Consider the following 19,178-nt stretch of genomic DNA (forward strand, 5'->3'; position numbering starts at 1 on the left):
CCATGCAAATTATTACATTTCATGCGAAACCTTACATGTTCATTAGTGCAGAAGCTGATACTTAACACTGCCAAACTCTAGGCAGTTCTGTACATGCTGGAAGCAGGCTTTGCACAGACTTCAGATAGAGCTTTCACTGGAAACTCGGAGAGTGGTAGAGGACAAAGGATGCTGTTAACACCAGTTTTCCCCAAGTGTTTAAAGGGAGCACTAAGGGCCTTCTTATATTTCTAGCTTTTGGCTTTGTGCTTTTTATAATGGAAATGCAGATTCAGTAGAGGTTGCCTTCTCTTGTTTGGCATGGTTGCTCTTTTTCTTACATCAGTGAAGGCTCGGTGTGGAGTGCCGGAAGGGAGCAAGCAAGCAAGCTTAATGTTGCTTTTGCCAACATTTTTGAAAATCCTCTATATCGTGGTTATTATATATTATATATAACTATGTATTGCTGGAAGCAAGTGGTTAGTTTTAGTTGTCTGTTACTATGTTTTTATTTTTCATAATTGTAAAATTATGGCTTTATTGCTTTGCAATTGTCTTGCTAATTCATGATGCTGTCTAATTGTTACTGTATAACTGAAATAATTCTGTAAGACATTCAGAAATGCATGAAATTTTAGTGTTATAAAAATCTTATACAAAAAGCAAACCCCAGATGTTAATTCAAAACTGAATGTAAATTTCAGATACTTGGCACCTGTATTGTTTTTACTCCCTGAACATATGGATGAAACTTATTTTAATACACTGTTTCTCCTACAAATTTTAGAAATTGGAGAGTAACTATGATTAATAAAAACAATTTTGAGTGAAATTACAAAGCCTGCTGAATGCCTTCTTGGGCATGTAGGCAATGGCAAATCAATTTCTAGTATGCTTCATGACAGCTGAAAGTAGCTGTGCAACCCTTAAGCTGAAGCAGTTTAATTAAACCTTGGCATTTTAACAGAATAAAAGAAAATTAACTATCCTATTTCATCTCCCTACAGTGTAAACAGAGTGCATGACAGGCATCTGTGTGATATATAATTAATCCCAATAGTCAAAAAATACTTTCAAGGATAGTTATGAAGACTTCAACTCATATATAGAATAAAGTTGATATCCCAAAGTTGCTCATTATGTGCCCTTCAAATTACTTTATGAGATGATTTATTGTTAATGAGATGATTTATTGCTGTATACACCGTGAAAGAGAAGTGTATGGCTATATATAAAGTAGTTGCATTATACATACATATTTGTAACTTCAAAGAAAGATGACTGAAATCAACCGCACAACGAAACTAGGAGGAAAGTCTGCAAAGCACATTTCATGTACTACAAAAACTGTGTGGAAGGAAGAAGTTGTACTTGTCATTACATTTTTATAAAATATTTATTCATTGGTTTGAAATAAGCATCAATGAAGTATGGAAAAAAGCATAGCATCTTTGCTAATAACATTGAATGACATCAAAGTATATTATTGAAATGCAATTTATGTTTAAATTGATTTTAATAAGCATGCAATTCATAATAAAGCCAATTTTCAATTAAGTGATAATTGAACAGTGACAGCAGGGTGACATACTACTGCACAGTGAAAGTTTCCACATGTATCCTGAAGTGAAGAAAGAAATAAGCCTATAACAAGTTTTCAGCTAGCCAGCAAACGTTTACTGCAATTTCAGATTCTATAGGGTGTTTTAGCTATATCCGTATTCTTAAAAGTAAAAAGTGAAATAATATAATATTATATTATTTATATAATAATATAAACTAAACTTAATAATATAAAATATATAAATTTAAAATAGCTGGTTTCCAGCTGCTGCCCCAGAATGGCAGTAGTCTCCTACAAATCCCACCTCACATTTGTTTGATCCCAAAGCTGTCTTGGATATGCTAGAGCATGCCATGCTCACTTAGTTGTGTAAGCAGGTGAATCAAGTCCCAAATTCCCACTGATGATAATGGAAGGGTAAACCTTTAGTTCACAGTTAGATATATAAGGGCAGTTGCATGACGGTTTCTTAATCTCAAACTGAATCCCATCCTTAGAACAGGAACAAGAAACCAAACAATGGGGATAGGCATATATCCACATACAAGTGTCTAATGTCATTTGAGTTGTCTTATGTTGTCCAAGAGGTCTATATGGGACTGGCAAAATTACAAAGGACAGGAGGGAAGTTGCACACTGTTGGGTGCCAGGTAATATACCATTAGGGCGCATCAAAGAGCACTGGACCGAACAGACGGCCAATTGACTTGACTCAGAACAACTTTTGCATGGGTATAAGACCAAACTGTGGCTAAAAAAACCTCTCTGGTGCACCCAGTCTTATGGAGTTCCTGATTAGACACAATCCTGATTAGTCACAGACAGTTCTGAACCTACATGTGCTCAGAACAACTTGGCTTTCACAGTTCAGTGCCAAGATCCCACCTCACCTGAAATGAAACAGGTCAAGCAGCCCAAAGGACCCACATGCAAGTTCTGCCCAGAAAAATACAAGTTCTCTCTATTAAAGACACGGAGGAAAGGTGATGGTTCTGTTTTTCCCAGTATCTTATAGAAATAAATGGACTTCTGGCTCCCTCATCACTTAGGAATATATCCACAAATGTGTTTATGCAAATAAAATTGAATTGATCAGTAGATGCAGTAAAGATGGAGACAGAGTCTTCTTGGAGGTGAACTGGGGTGGGAGGAAAGAAAACAGACACAGACTGGAACACAGAAAATTCTGAGCAGATATTAGGGGGAAAAAATTACCTTGAGTGCTATCCAATTTTTGAACAAGTTGCCCAGAGAAGTTGTCCAGAGACTCGGAGGTGTTCAAGGCTCAGCTTGACATGGCCCAAAGCAACCTGACCTAATTTTACATGCTTTGAGCAGGGAATGGATGAAGATGACCTCCACACCTCCTTTTGGTTCAGAACTACTCTATGAAGTAAAAATTAATTAATTATATCATTAAAATAATCAATGAAGTAATTACTCTATGAAGGTAATTTTAAGCATATGGCTTTAGATATACACATACTTCACTCACACTAGAATGCATTGGATTTCAGTTAATCTTCATAGGTAATGGAGACTCTCATTCCCAGTATGAACTACAGGAACTTGCTTTAGGATCCATAAGGCGTAAGATAGGATTCCTATAATGGAATCCAAAATAATACAGAGGTTAAGCAGAAAGCTAAGAAACACTGCCCATAGAGGAATATCTAACCTTTCTTTCCTTCACAGTTCACCAGTTCTAAAGAATGAAACCCATATGCTCAAAACTCAGCAGTGGAAATACAGATCCTAGACATAACAAGTTAATCAGGACCTACATTTACGGCTTTAATAACATGGAAGGTTGAAAAGTTGAACCAGGATTGGGAAACAGGAAATTTTAAAATATTTTTTCTACAGTATGCCAATATAATCAATTCTCATTTTTATTACATTTATCCTAAATGAATTTATATTTTGCAAAGAAATTTTGTATCCTGAGCAAGTTACACAGAAGCAAAATCTATTTGACTGTTCTTTTCAATGCCATAACTGTATTTTGTTTGAGAAAAAAAAAAAAAACGTTAAATACTAAAATAAAGGCTGATATACTTTTTTTTTTAACAGAGAAAATATGCTAAAGAGTTCTATGATTTAATAGTGGGTTTCCTCATGACTATTTCATCTCTATTACTGTTACTGAAAATTCTTGTATTTTATTGGAACTGGGCTTCAATTTTGCAAAGGTAGCTGCAACTCTAAAGTAGCTATTTTATTCTGGCTGTCGTTTGTTATAATTCCCTCCTTTTCAGTGGGAAAGTATAGTTGTGTCTTTATTGTGTTACAGAACAGCAGAAGTACAAGACCAAGGGCTCTCTGAAGCTCCTATATTTTTTTAAAGTTGTATGTGATCTGCCACACTGGAATCTAACTTCAGAATCTTTCTGAATTTCTGTAAGAACATAGAGTAGAAATTCTTCAAGGAGTAGATAAGGGACAATTTGGGGTGTACTGTGTCACTCACCTCTCACAGAAGAATATAACTTCAAGTATCAGTGTAGCCTTGAGATTGAAAGGTGAAAGTTGCTTTAATCAGGTACAAGCAATTCTGAAGGACTCCAGACTGTTTGGGCATTTCATAACCATCCAAATTTTTCTTCCTTTAGTCAGGACAGAAGCAACAGCACAGTGAAGATGGCACATCACTATTCCACATGTGAGATTGTGCAGTAAGACCTGACTGGTCCTACACTGATTCTCATGAACTATTCTAAATAGGTTTATCTTTAGATGCTATCAAGGAACTTTTCTGTGGATTACTGTATATAAAGTAATGGTCCATGATGTAAATATTTAACCACGTATATAATTGAGTATACTCAGTACAACAGCTGAAGTGAATTGTATATATTCCTAACAGCCTGCAAATAGGATAGAATTCATGACCTGTTCATGCTAGTACTACTATGTATTAATTTGTCTCTATATTGTTGTAATGAACAATATTTTGTTTATTTATTGTTATTTACTTTCCTTGTGCTCCTTATTGGGACCTGTGTTGTCTGTATTCTTACAAGTAAAAAGTGAAACAAAGATGCACATAATAATATAAACTAAACTTAACAATATAAATTTAAAATTTCATGGCAAATATAACACATGATAGCTGAGGTAATTCCAGCAAAACTACTGCACAGAAAAGGAGCGATGTAAAATAACATTTCAATGTAGTAACATAGCTGAAGCACTAGATTTGTTACTACCATTACTTGGTACATTTAAAAGACATACAGTGGGCATGCATTCATCTAGATGACACAGGCATTAATGAGTCAACAAACGATTCCTCTTCAGGGCTATATGACGTTCTTACTAAAGTCTGAATAATGGCACAAAAGAAATTTCAAAAGTACTGATTACTATTATAAAGTCTCTAAGGAATTCACATTTCCCTATATAGTGTCATGGAAGGACATAATTAGGCTGACAGTAAAGACTTGAGAATAAAATTGTTATGCCACATACATGTTGATAGCAATTTGGCAAGAGACATAGCATAATTTAGATAGAAAAAATAAATCCAAACCCAAAGGAAAACAAGAAAACCTAGTAAACAATGCTCTAGAGCCCACTTTCAGATGGATATTAAAGGGCTTGTTTAAACCACTGCTAGAATACCTATAACAGAGATCCATCTTCTTTGTATGACTACAGAGATAAAGATTCTAGTAAGTTCAGGAAATAATTCCATTAAAAAAAAAAAAAAACAACAAAAAAAACAAGTCTTAGTCATACATCATTGTGAGACAATTATTTTTTCAAGCAATTGTCACCCTACTACAAATGCTTTACAATAACACTTTCATGCTTATGAACCATCCTTACCATAACACTACCAAAACACTTATCCAACTGCATTGTATCACTGACTGATTTTGTTTAAGCAGGTAAAATTAAAAAAAAATAACTAAAAAATTTTAAAAATGTTAAAAACTTAAATTACAGACAATGTCTGACCTACAGGACACATCTTGTGACAAAATGTGTCATAATTAAAGGTTATTTCTAATTAATAATTCCTTATTTAGAACTGCAATATGGCATTTAATATCTAATTAGTTTATCCCTTTCTCCACAGATACAGAAAAAAAAAGATAAAATAGCAATTGAGAAGAAAATAATACAATATAAATTGGTACAGAACTGGTAGAAATGAGAACTGTGTTCACTCTGCTAACAGTGCATTCATATTGGTCAGACCTTAAGGGTGCAATAAGACAAGCAAAATGTGTAGACTAAATTAATCACAGTAAAATCACATTGAAGGAAGAAATCTTTGAAAGTGTACATTCAAATATAGGAGGAAAAAAAGTTTTAGAAGGATGAAGGGAAAAAAGGAGACAAGGAAGGCATGTAAAGAACTGCCTACCAGGAAAAAACACTAAGGAAAATATCCTGTCTGGGTTTCCTCTTGGTTGGACCTAGTAGGTCCAATCCACTAGGTTGAAAGGAGCCTTGGACTTAGCCAGTACCTACATGCTGGGGCCCCTCAGTGGAGAAGGTGCCAGAAAAAGCTGCAAATCTCAGTTTACAAATGAATCCTCAAATTACTGTCGAAGTTCTTGTAGAATGAACAGTAGACAGGAGTCTTCAAAAGCATTCTCCAGAATGCTCAGGATGCCCTTAGCTTTTTGTAGGCTATACAAAGAGCATAAACAACTTTGAGAGGCATGGGTTCCAGATGCTGTACGAGAAACAAAATGGGCAACAACTGAAGAGGAGCATGTATGAATTTCTACGTGCCTCAGGATCTCAGGGTTATAAGAAGCACTAAAGGTTGTCTGTGGGCTACAGTCCTCTGCAGCTTATATCTAGACTGAGACCTTTTCATGGACATGGTCTGAATGTGAAAAAACACCCTGTCATCCTACCCTTAGATTTCAAGAGGAGAGCTATTACTGATACCTTACCATGGAGCTCAGATAAAGCCCTGTCTTTCTTGAAGGGGACAGCATGCTGTCAAGGGCTTGCTTTATGTTTTATGTAAGTCCTCACAGAAAAAGCAGGTGATGGCACATAGCTGCAGGACAGTTGTTGCATCCTTTAGTCCAGAGGTAGACCACCTTGCATTTTTGGACCTTGAACTTACACAGATTGGATGGTGTCCAGGGAGATGGCCTCACAAAACCACCTAACACTTTTTTTCTCAGAAGGATTACTCAGGCATAATCCTTGAAAACATTAGGAACTCTAGGGGGTTTGTTCATTTTGTTGTTAAGGTTTGCTTTTGGGGGTTTTTTCATTTGTTTTTGGGGGGTTTTGCAACTGTATTGGATATGTAGCATGAGGCAGAGAGATTTTCCAGAAACAACACAGCTCTTTCACATTCCAGTATATAATTTCTGAAGGGTAGGGCTATGTTGGCAGATTAACAGCTACATGGTACGTGACAGCACAGTGAGTAGTCATATCCTAACCCAAAGGCTGCATCTTTAGAGAAGAATGGGTAAGCTGCTGTAAGCCAGCTGAGTACAGGTGGATCCATGCTGTCGATATGAGCTACTCCCAGCTCTGACCTTGAGTTTCTTTATTGGAAAAGTCATTTAGCTTCTATTACAGCTGAGTAGGAATCCAAAAAAAAGACATAAGCAACATGGCAAATGAGGGATGGATGGGGGATGGGGACAGGTGAGGAAGGATAAGGTGAACATGATGGTACAGATGCCACAAAACTGAACCTACCCACATGTTAGCCAGTTAATTACAAAACCAAACATCTTTATGTTCATATCTCACTCATTGCTTATTTCACTGTACAAGCCATCTGTCTTCAAAAAGAAGTGAATACACAGCCACTCAAAATAAATGTGTTTTCTCCAGGGATTTTACAGCTGTTATCAATAATGCAATATTATATTTGATATGAAATAGATTCTTATGCACAAGATATTACTACCTTTGAATCTAGGTGATCAACATATCAAATTCTAATGCTATCCCGGTGATTAAAACCTACTGTGAGCATTTGACTTGTACCAATAATTTTTAAAATAATATTTTGGATTTACAAATCCATGAACATTATGGTATGTTAACAAGTACATACTTTTAAGAAAGTGACTGAATTTTCTACTGATTTTGATTTAGCTTGCTACTGTATCCAGAAAAATAATTTTCAGTACACTACCTTAAATTCAGATACATAACAGGTCAAGGGAGCAAAAGAAATTTGTTACACACAGTACAAACTGGTAGAAAACAGCACCTCTGAGAGAGGCCTCTCACAAAAGATTTCCTGATTATCTACAAATCTTTACAATGACCACCAAGAAAACAGGGACAATAAAGCTCAGAAATAACTCAAAAATGCTGATCTCGCCTTCTTTCATATCTATAGAATTTTTACCAATCCTGAGCAGCAGCTCCAAAGGTAACTCCCAGAGAACCTCCAACTCCTACGAACAAAGAGCTAAACATTTATATTAACCATCATTATTTTCACCAATACTACCACAGCACCTGGAAGCCCAGACTGGCACACCATTTTTATGCAAGAGATGGCTACTGAAGTATCATCCTCCAGATCTCTGGTAACAACTTTCTAAAAATTTCTATACATACAAAATATGTAGAACTATTGTTAGACAGTAGTACAGTGGTAGGATTGATGAGCTTTAAGAAGAAGAAAGATTCTGCACAATGAATGGTAGGAAGAAAAATGAAGAGAAACAAAGGGAAAGATATGGATTACATAGTCCTACACTAAAGCAGGCTAGCTTTTCTTTTTTTTTTTCTTGTTTTTTTCTATATCAATCCAACCTATACCCTGGCTAGCCTGTGCCTATAATACTCTGCTTATTGTAAATCACCCATACAACACAAGTCTTGTGCCAGACGCAAGTTTACTACAGTTCACTACAGCTGGTCCCACAATTGCTGAAATACAAGGGGTTAGAATAGACCAGAATGAGACTCTGACTTTAAAAAAAAAGCACTTTAAAGTGTTTTAAGTCATGCTAAAACTTGCAGGAAGTCAATGGAGGAAGGGTTATTAGACACATAATTCATCATGTGGATGAAGAGATGAATTTGATGTTCAGCATTTTTTCCTCTCATTTATGCAGTAAATATTTAAATGACACAATTCAGTGTAAACACAGTAATTTCTGCTTCAGTTCCATATATCCCAGTGTGTATGCTGTCTCATCTCTCTGTCATCTTCCACTTGAGGGACAGTAAACACACATGGGCAGTTCAGTTCAGCAGCATGAATTTAGTCCCTTCCCATGAGTAAACACTTAAAGCACTGAATCTACATGACCATACATACTTCAAATTGGGTTGGCTAAAAGCTAAAGCTCAATTCAGTTCTCCAAGGACTAGGATGATATCAACTCTGTAGGAAATATTGCTTTTACAGCTAGTCCTGCATGTTCAGGGTCCACTTTGCTGCACTGGCTGTAAAGGCAAGTTCAGTACGGAAAGCCTGAATCCAGCTCTCCACTACCCATGTGTGATGGCATGATTTGCCAGAAAAAGACAAGATATACTGCACAATTCTTACAGAAAAAGTTTCTGGACAGTGTAATTTCTATCCCATATAGAACCAATACTCCTACCTCCTTTCAGCGAAGTACTGTGTGTGTTCTGCTCAGAAGCACCAGCTCTTTCAAGCTGTGACTTGTTCTTTTTATCTCAGAGTTCCTTTTTGTCCAGCAATGCCTGCAGTACTTATTTCTTACTTTTCCAATGCTTTATGCATATTTTCCCTAAATAAAATCCCTTTTAAGTTAAAATCGCTTCCTCAGTGGCTCATTTTTCTAAACTCTGGGAGAAGGCAGTCAAACTTCTTCTCCATACCCATCATCTCGGTTTCACATGTATTTGCTGCCAAGCCCAGTAAAATTTTGGCTTCCTCAAACACCTTATCTCCTCACCTTCCAAAACCCTGCCCTTGACCACTCACAGGATACGTTCTCCTCTTTGTTGCCCGACAGCGCTTTTCTACTCCTTTCTCCTCTTCAGATATCCCACTGGTATTCAATTCTTTCTACCTTTCTGAACACCTTTCTTGTAAAATTTGTCATCTCCCGATCTGCACGCCACCCTCCTCCTCTGTCACGTCCAGTTTCCCTCTTTATCTCCCACACCGGCCCCCGCCAACGCTCCCAAACTCCATCTCCAGCACCAGGCGCAGGCGCGCTCTGCGATAGCGCCAGGCGGGATGGGGGCGCCCTCCACAGGCTCCGGCTGCGCCCTGTCCCGTCCTGCCCTGCCCGACCCAAAAGCCGGGCAGACGGAGCTCAGCCTTGGCGCAGAGGCACTCAGAGGGACCCCCTGCACTTCCCATGGCGGGACGGCGGCACGGGCGGCGCGGGCAACGCGGCCGCTCTCCGGTTGCTGTGTGTCCGCTCGGCGGCTGGGGCGGAGACAGGGAGGGCACAGCTCTCCTCCCGCCCTCTGTTCGGCTTTTCCTCCTCCTCCCCGCTCCCGCCCTCTGTTCCTCCTTCCCTCCCTGCCGCGCCGGCGAGACCGCGAGAGCGGCGCCCGCCCCGCGTCCGCCGCCCCGCCAGGGCGAGGAAAGGAGGCGCAGCCCTTGGGGAGGCAGCTGGATGAAGGCGTGTACCTCAGGGCGGGCTCGGCAGCCCCTCGGGCATGAAGGGGACCGCGGGGACTCTGCCCTGTCCTGCAGCCGAGCGGGGACATCAGGTAACAGCCCCGCACGCCTGCCCGGCCCGGCCCGGCCCGGCCCGACACGCCTCGAGTGCCGGGAGAGGGCAGGCGTCACCTGGAAAGTTTTCCTGCCGCTGCTGGCCGAGCGGCGAGAGGCGGAGGAGGAAGGCGGGAGGCAGCCCTTCGTGTAGGGTTGCACATCAGTTTGTTCGGCGAGAACCGCTTCGTGCTCCGGCACCTCAGCCGGGTCCCTGAGGCTGTGCTGCTCCCGCCAGGGGTGCGGCGGGGAGGGCTGGGAGGCGGCGCTGGCATCCCGCTGCCCCGGCGGCTCGGGAGCCGTGTCAGCGGCCGTGCCGCGGCAGGCAGAAAGTTTGCGGCGGGGTGAGGGGCGGGAAGGAGGGGAAGAGGATCGGCGCGGGAAAGGGGGCGCAGCCTCTGGCCGTTGCCGTGGGCAGTGGGTGCCGCGCCTTTCCCTCGCGGCGCAGGAGCGGTGCCGCCAGCAGTTGGCTGAACTTGTGTCACTCGGGTGTTTAGTTTAGTAGGATTAAGTATCAGTAGAGGCGTAATGTCGGCGTCTTTAATGGCTACATTTTACTCTTCTGTGAAATTTGCTTACTTCGTTGTGTCAGTTTGGGTATCTTTAGGAAAAACAAACAGCCAAGTCCTACCAGAAGGAGATGCACAGCAGTGCATCTGAGACTTCAGTATGTCTGTTGTGTTGTATGACATAACTGTAAATGCAACTGCTGTTCTTTTTGAATCATACTTCGTTTGGGCTTTTTTTAACTGAACATTTGTGGATTAGGCATAAACTTCTAATAAAATATTTGCATTATCATTAATGCTGTTGGAAATTAAATCCCACTTTAAATGTTTCAGAATTATTTTCTTCCCCCTTTGCTCATAAGGACAGTAAGTCAGATTCATATAGTTTGCTTAGTTCTTCTGAAATCATTTAAGGAATAAAAAATGAACAGAGTGCCACACAGAGGTTATAGGTACCTTTGCTACAGAGTGAGAAAAACAACATTGAACCACCTTAAAGTAAAACAACAAAAAATCTGTACCTTCAGTAGTCCCCTTCCTTTTAGCAGCCTGAACAAAGAACTGTACACTGCAAACTGCCCTGAGAGTGAAAAGATTCAAGCCATTTCAAATGAAGCAATTTTCCCTTATAGAGAATGTTCTCCACTAGCTCCGTGGATTAATCAGAGATATTCTGCCTTAATTATCAGCTACAGTTCTGTTTTACATCCAAATTTTCAAATACCAAGGTAATCCCACAATATTTGTTGCAAAAGCCAAAGAAAAACCTTAAATGTGATGAACTTCATTTCATTAGATCAGAAAAGTATTCATTTTGGGTTTGGGGGTTTGTTATTCTGGGTTTTTTTGGTTTTGTTTATTTAATGATACAACAAATATGGTACCAAATTTAGGGGAGCATTCAAAAGTGGGCTAGATTTAGCAATGTACCTGCAGGTATTGCCTGTAATTGTTGGACACTGAAAAGGCACTGTACTTAAGGTGATGTTCAGACTGGGACTTTTCTTAGTTATAGTCCTTAAGAAGGTCTATCACAGTTAATGACCCAGTGCAACTCTAAGACTGCTTTATGTATGGTCAGGCTTTTATTCATGGACTTTTATATTGTATTAAGCTGAGAGAGGGCTAAGGACATAGAAGCACAGGCACATATAAAGCTTGAAATGCTTCCCGCTTTTGTGTATTTTGTTCATAAGTTGGGGTTTTGCCTTTTTTTTTTTTCACTGTCAGCTTCAAATATAACATCTCTCTGGGCTTTCATGCAAAAGGCAGATTTTGTTAAACATATAAAACAATCTTCTATTGTAAAGTCTTCTGTAGTTCTTACTTTCTTAAAAAGATAAGGTATGACTAGGGAACTATCATTTTTCTTGACAGCATGACAGTTAAAACTTGGTTTGCATAGGAGCAAGCATGTGTAGTGCTTTAAAAGAAGATGTCATTCTGAACTGTCATTGGTTAACTTTTCAATATTTTTTAATGAAAATGAATGTACTGCTTATAAAATCACTGCTAGAATGTAGCTAAAAGGTAAGAATGAATTAACGTAGTGATGTTGGGTCTTATTTAAGATTTTGGGTTATAGTTTTAATATTTACATGCCTATGGATTTAGTACTCAGTTCTGTAAAGAGGTATTTGAATTAATTTTATTCATATCGGGATCTCAGTTAAACTCACAGAAGTCCTATTGATGCAACAGTGCTTAAGCTACACAGAGGTGGAATATGGAATTTCTCTTTTTTAGAATATACTAAAAATGCTTTGTTTGCTAATGAACTTTAGGTTCTGATAACATGTCTAAATTGTATGTAGCTGTTGCTATCAAAAGCTGAGCTTGTGTTGGAAGTCAGGACCTTAAATCTGTGTGTTGAGCAAATGTTCTTTTTACAGTGTGTGAAATCTTAAACAATGAAAATGACCAAGTGAAGAGCAAGGAAGGCATATAAAGTGGCATTAAGGTGTGGAAGTGTAGGAAGTTAGTCACTAGCTTTTGAAGATAATATGCACCTTGGGGATTTTGGGTAAAGGTATACCTGGAGAAACAGCTGAGGTATCTGCTTTTACCTGAAAACTGTAGTTGCTATACAGCTTTTTCCTTGCAGTTCTGTTTGCAGACTTTGTACTGCTGTATTTAAAGGCTTCTCTTGATCCGTGATAGAAAATTTGTTCCTTCATTGTTAAACCCATCTGGTGTGGTTGAAGTAGGTAAAATCGTGGTGAAACTAGTTAACTGTGTGTAGTGTATCTACAGAAGCAAGAAACTGATACAAAATAGAATCCTATTTACAAGTTCAATGCCCAGGCACTGAGGAGTACATACTATAAATTTATAGAAAGTGAGGGATAGCCTTTGAGAAAGGATTCCTTCTGGTCACCACAAAAAGGTAGTATTCCTGCGGAGAGAGCAGAATAAGCTTTAACTTTGCATGCCCATTCTGGATGTTTTTCCCTGTCATCTGTTACATCTCCACTCGGTTTCCTCTCAACTGAAAGACTGCTCATTATTTAATTTTTGCTTTCTTTGTCACCTTTTTTAGACTTCTGGTTCTGCTGAATTCCTTTAATTTCTTCTGTATTTCTTAGATAGAGAATGCTCTATAAAAAAAAAATACAGCTGTAACTTTACCAACAAGTAAACCATAAAGATTAGCTTACAGTTCAAGGTAATGTATTGTCTTTTATGCAAAGGTATTATATTGCTGATCACTTTTAGCTCATGGTAACTTTCACCACCAAAATACCAGAATAGCTACATGTTATTTGCCCTCATCCTTTATTTTCTTAGTTGATTATTCTTAGGTAAACTGTTTACCTTCTTTAATTACATCTTAAGTTTCTCCTAGATCATGTTTTCAGTTTAATACGATTATTGTGAGTTTTACTCCTGTATATCAAAATTTCTAGCTCTGGCTTCTAGATCTCCTTGGCCTAATGTAATACTCAGATGTAACTATACTCTGTCTTTTCAATTATTAATGAAGTGATAAACAATATCTACTAGGAGACAATAGGGGAGCCCCTCTTAAGCAAGCTTTGCAGTTTGTCAATGAATTGGTAATAATGAGTCTCTTAATGTGGTATTGTAACCTGTTTTCTTAATTTAAACCAATACAACGGGTTTCAGTCCATAGGTACTATATGGGTATTATTGTCTTTTTAAACTATTATGATGTTCAAAGGAGGAGTAGTATGTATTTCATCACAGCTTTAAAGGAAAGAAAGTGGTCTTGAGCCTTCTAGTTTAGAAGTTCTTTTTAATACAATAGTTTTCACTGAGCAACCAAATACCTTTTTCTGAATGTCAGGTAAAAATACTCCTGGGCAGTGTACCTTGTATCATGTATACTGTTTGTAATTAAAATGCTGTACAAAAACCTTTTGAAAATTAACATGTTAATATAAGTGCTAGTTTTACTTATTAGTTTCTGACGATTATTTATAGTAAGTGACTTTAGTCAGCAAATAATGGGGAATACTATGTCAAATTATTGAAGTGTTTGTTTAACTGCTGTGCTCTAGATAATTTCTAAAGGTCAGGCAAGTTTAACATTTGGACAAATTTTTGAAGACAGCAGAGGAAAACTGCAAATAGCGTTTAAAAAACTGATTCTCTGTTAGGGGTGTATAGCCCTGAAAATCTTAACAATCTTTTCACAAATTGCCATTATGTTAAACTTACCTGTTTTCTACCAATATGTGGATGTTTAGATTTAACAGAGTGATTCCAAACATCTATTATTTTTTTCCACCTCAGTGAAGAGACCCACTGTGATGTTGCAAATTAATATATTTGTCAATATTGCTAGTAAGTCACATAATACATATCAGCCCCCGAAACTGAAGAATTACTTTTGAAAACTTCAATATATGTTAGTCATACAAAAGTACCCAAATAATTTCCTTATTTGTGGTTGTACCTCAAGCATTCACTATTTCTGAGGATATATTTATTATAAACAATTCTGAAAACTTCATAATATCAGGTCTGTAAAACCTGGAGAGACAGCTTCTATTTTTTTTCTAAGAATTGAACTATGGAATTTGGATTTTATATATTGAACAGCATTGCTATCTATTATCATTAAAAATACTGTAAAGATGTATTTCTCTATATTGTAGAGAAGTAGATAGCTTTTGGAATAGGAGTTATGAGGAAAACTTTTCAAGATTCAAGAAATTGTACAATGTGTACTGAAAACCCCATTCATTAACCTAAAAATGCCAAAAGAGCATATACGTAAGTTTTTTCTAAACCAAGCAATTAGTTTGATTTCAGAAACAAGGAATTTTTTTTACACAACTATCTATCAGTTTTCCCAAAATATTTATTTGTTAATGAGGAATTGTAAATTAATGTGCAACATTATTAGAGAAAAATGTTGTATATGAAAAATCATAGCATAGTACTGTTTCCCTGGCTTGATTTCTTTAGATACAGCACTTCTTCAGGCTGTGAGGATTTTTGCTAGGAGGTTTGAAGACACCCATATTTTATATATATATTTCACAGAGGTGCACATGCACATAAATAAAAAGTACTCAGTCTTTTCCTGGTGCTGATTTCAAAACTTGGAACTATTTAAATCAAACACCAAGGAAAGAGAAACAAAATGGAAAGATCTGGCTTATTAAATAAATTTCTCTGGAATCTCTTGCTCTACTCTCAAAAACAAACTCCTCCAGACCATTTAAGAAAGAAGGTTGTAAGCAGTCTTGAAAAGGGAGCAGTAACAGCTGTTATAGAAGTCCAGAGATGTCCTGCACCTTCTCCTTGTTATCTGAGCCAGCACGGGGTTCTAAAGCCTTCTATTCTTTAGAAGGAAGGTTCAGTTTTTAGTAAACCCTTTACTGTGTCTTGGCAGTGGTCAGAGTTGTTTGTCTGAAGTGCAAAGTCATATTATTACTTCTCTTGGGACATTCATCGTTGGATGACCTGTGTTCTTCATAGACCTAGAAGGAAGTCAAGAGGTTGTCTCAGAATCTTTTACGGAATGTAATGAGCTCACTAAGCCTTTCAGCAGTGACATCTTCTTCCCTTAGTTCACTGGCTGGCTATTGCAAGGTCCTCCTAGAAGTCATAGAATTGGAGACTGGTTTCAGTTGGAAGGGACCTTAAAGATCATCTAGTTTCACCCCACTGCTGTGGGCAGGGATGCCTTCCATTGGACCAGGTTGTTCAAAGACCCATCCAACCTGGCTTTGGCTACCAGCACATCCTAAAATAGTAGGGATCATATAATAGCTTATATATTATTGGGGATAATCATATTAATAGTTGGGGATAATCATATTAGTTGTTAGGGATAGCTATCTGCGTAGAGGTATGTGCAAATATATTCAGGTGTTTGCATTTCAGCAACTAATGCTGAAATCAAGCACAGTGCTCTGGGAAGATGTGTGTGCTGTCTTTACTTTCTGTTACTGGCATAGTTTTTGTGAGCTGCACCAGGACAGATAGCCTTCAGATAGCCTTATACGGCAATCTAATTAAATTATCTTGTCAATTATGTTGTTTTAAGAACATTGAATGTTTCACTAACATTCAATGCTTTCTTCTTGTTCAGTCTATGTAGAGAAAGTTACAGCTTTAAATTTAGATGGTCTGGATCACTTGTTACACCTTTGAACTTAATAGTCATGATGTTAAGTTGTGATACTACTTCATTTAAATACCACTAAAAAAGACCAAAAAAACCCCTGTGCTTTGGGGGATAAGTACACTCTCTCATCACTGATTTTTCAAAGGTGCAATTACCATGACATTTCAGTCAAGTTTTGCAACAATTTACCCAAGATGTCACTAAGGACTTTCCCTGTTCCAAAAGATTGTTTCAGGTTAAGCATTGTAGACATGCTTCAGTTCTTGATGCAACTGATCATAGCTTTGCAAGCTATGGCAATATTACAGGTCTTTATTGATTCTAATACACGAGTATACATTAAAAAATTGAAAATGCAATCAAAGATACTGCATTTTAAGGAGTACAGTTAATTTCATGTTACTCTTGAGCATTGCATGTTTAGGATAACAGCAAACTTGAGGCTCCTGGAATCTCAAATTCTACCTCCTCAAAGGAAAAGCAAAGTCAACTTTACTCAGATCAGCAGTGAAAATTGTACCTGTCCTCCAACCAAAATAACAGGGCTTCAATGAAAACATATACATTTATGAGAAAAGGTATTTTTTAATCTTCTTTAATAATACTCTTTTGTTACCATATGCTGTTGTCTTAACAGCACATTTGACTAATGGCTGAGAGCAATATAGCAGTCTCATCAGGCTTGCCTTTTTAGGGCAAGTCATTTTACTACTTCTGAAGTGTCTGCAGTAACCCATCAACATGGGTTATTGGGTTCTTAATACTGTATAATTAGAATATATGTACGATTCTGCTCTTTGTCCAGCTTGCACCTTGCATTCCTAATCCCTATTCAGAGACCTTTTTCATAAGAATAGAGATAGATTGTATTTTTTTAAACACTAGCATTTCAGTAATACAGGAAGTATGTATAGATCGTTGCTTTCTTACTCCTATAAGTCAAGGTTAATCTTAAATCTGAGACAAATGAAATTTCTGTGCTAAAAGAAAATATCCCTTCCTTTCCTTAAGTATGGTACTGTATATCTCTATTGTTTTTTGGTAAACCTAATGATTGCCAAACTGTTCTCAGTTTTGGGATTGTCTTGTGGTAATCTATTTAAGACACAGAGGGGTATCTTAATACTTTTATCTGGGATTTTTACTGTCATTATACAATGTCTCTTACCCAACACTTTAATTTGGAGTATTTTGAAATTATGGGTAAGTTCTGGCAATTCTTATCTGGATCTGTATTCAGAATTTCTTTTTCATGTCTGAATCATAGGTAACCCAAACCAAGCATTTCTTGTTACTGTTTGCTCAGCTGAGTCCAAAAATATGCTAATAACAAATCCATTCAGTTCTTCATTCCAACAAAAAATGCAAGTGTGCCTAAGCATGCCAGTAAATTCTTGTCTGAGGTTGCTTATATACCTGGCATCTATGTCTGCATGTATGTCTTTGAGCATGCCAGACCTTTATCTGTGATGAATGCAAAATTGATGAAAGACATTGCATTGTCAGATAATAATTTTTGGACATGCATGCTGATTCATGCATTTTCTTTAATCCTATCATCAAACTGATGAACAAGTGCAGGAAATTTTTCTCGTTTTTCCAGCCCATGTTTCCCGCAGATATTTGCTGCATCCACTCTTGGCTGACAGACTTACTTCGAGGTCCATGCCTATCCAGAAATCAGCTCCTCATGCAAATATCTGAGAGTTGAGGCCATCTGTGAAGTCTGCTTCTCATCTATCCATCATTAGGGTTTATTGATCGTACTGTCATTTTCAGGTGTAATCTCTGATCAGGGTCAGTCTCTTTCCCATGAGTACTGCGGCTTCCAGCTCACTGTGTAAATGATGAGCATGGACTCAAAGAGTCATTTTGCACGGCGTGCAGAAAATCCTAATTAACAGCAGAAGTGACTAGACTAAAATAATTTTTATGGCTGCATGTAAAATCCTGTTTTCATTTAAATTGCAGCTTCATAAGGTGTTGGAAAATTTAGACGAGCTGTAGGAGTACAGTTTTGGATGTTCAATACAAACTTATTTTACAGCCATGTCTACACTTCGTTTATTTTTCCTGGTGGTTGTGTTTTTATTCATGTGGTGAAACATTCTAGAAAATAATTCAGATTTAGTAGTTAGCAGAAGATTACTCCTTGGCACTTGAATTTGTCTTGGCAGGTTGAGCTGCTTTGTGGTTTATCCATCTCTTACTTGAGTAAGCGGCAATCGAACTAATATTATTTACAGGGGCTTAGGAATCGACAAGTACTTTTGATGTGTCTCCCATATGCTGATTTTTAATAGGGATAAAGATCCTACTGAAACTTTCTGTCAAATATCAAGGTATTTCTTAGCTAGTATAACTGTCTGCACAAACACGATCCTTCCTGTGAATTAACTTACACTGAAGGAACTTCGAATCCAATTACAACGTGTTGAGACCTTTGGGAAGATTCAAAGATTATCACACACACACAGACACACACACACACTGTCTTTGGGCTTGATCTGCAGTAGTGTTCTTCCTGAAAAATAATCTTCCTGTCAGCTTCTTCTTATTGATCAGAGGAACTGCATAATTGTCCGTATGCATATCTATTAAATACTCTGCTTATGTTTGCAGTTGATAAAAATTTTGGGAAAAGAGTTCCAAGACTTCTTTAAAACTAGACAATTGGGTCGCAATTCAGTTGGCTAAAGATGAGTATCTGGGCCCTACGGTTTCCTATCTGACCAGTAGCTGTTACTGTAAAAGGACGGGGGTCTCCCACATTTGGTGCCTTCGTGTAGATGACTCAGAAACTTTAAGGCACTCTGACTTCCCAATGCCAAAATGATACTTCTTGAGCATTTTCAACAGCAAAATATG

The 19,178-nt window shown here is 37.9% G+C and overlaps 1 protein-coding gene across 3 annotated transcripts in view; it reads left to right on the plus strand.

Annotated features, from left to right (window-relative positions):
• Positions 1 to 10,062: 10,062 nt before the first annotated feature.
• Positions 10,063 to 19,178, plus strand: part of SGCG (sarcoglycan gamma) — a 112,120-nt gene continuing 103,004 nt past the window's right edge. For 2 of the 3 annotated variants that reach the window (XM_064645351.1, XM_064645353.1), the window contains exon 1: positions 10,063 to 10,198. The gene's annotated coding sequence lies outside the window, so the exon portion shown is untranslated. The remainder of the gene's footprint in view (positions 10,199 to 19,178) is intronic. The other variant, XM_064645352.1, reaches the window with a different exon arrangement.

This window comes from Pseudopipra pipra, chromosome 2, assembly GCF_036250125.1.
Source record: "Pseudopipra pipra isolate bDixPip1 chromosome 2, bDixPip1.hap1, whole genome shotgun sequence".
Classification (NCBI taxonomy): Eukaryota; Metazoa; Chordata; class Aves; order Passeriformes; family Pipridae; genus Pseudopipra; species Pseudopipra pipra.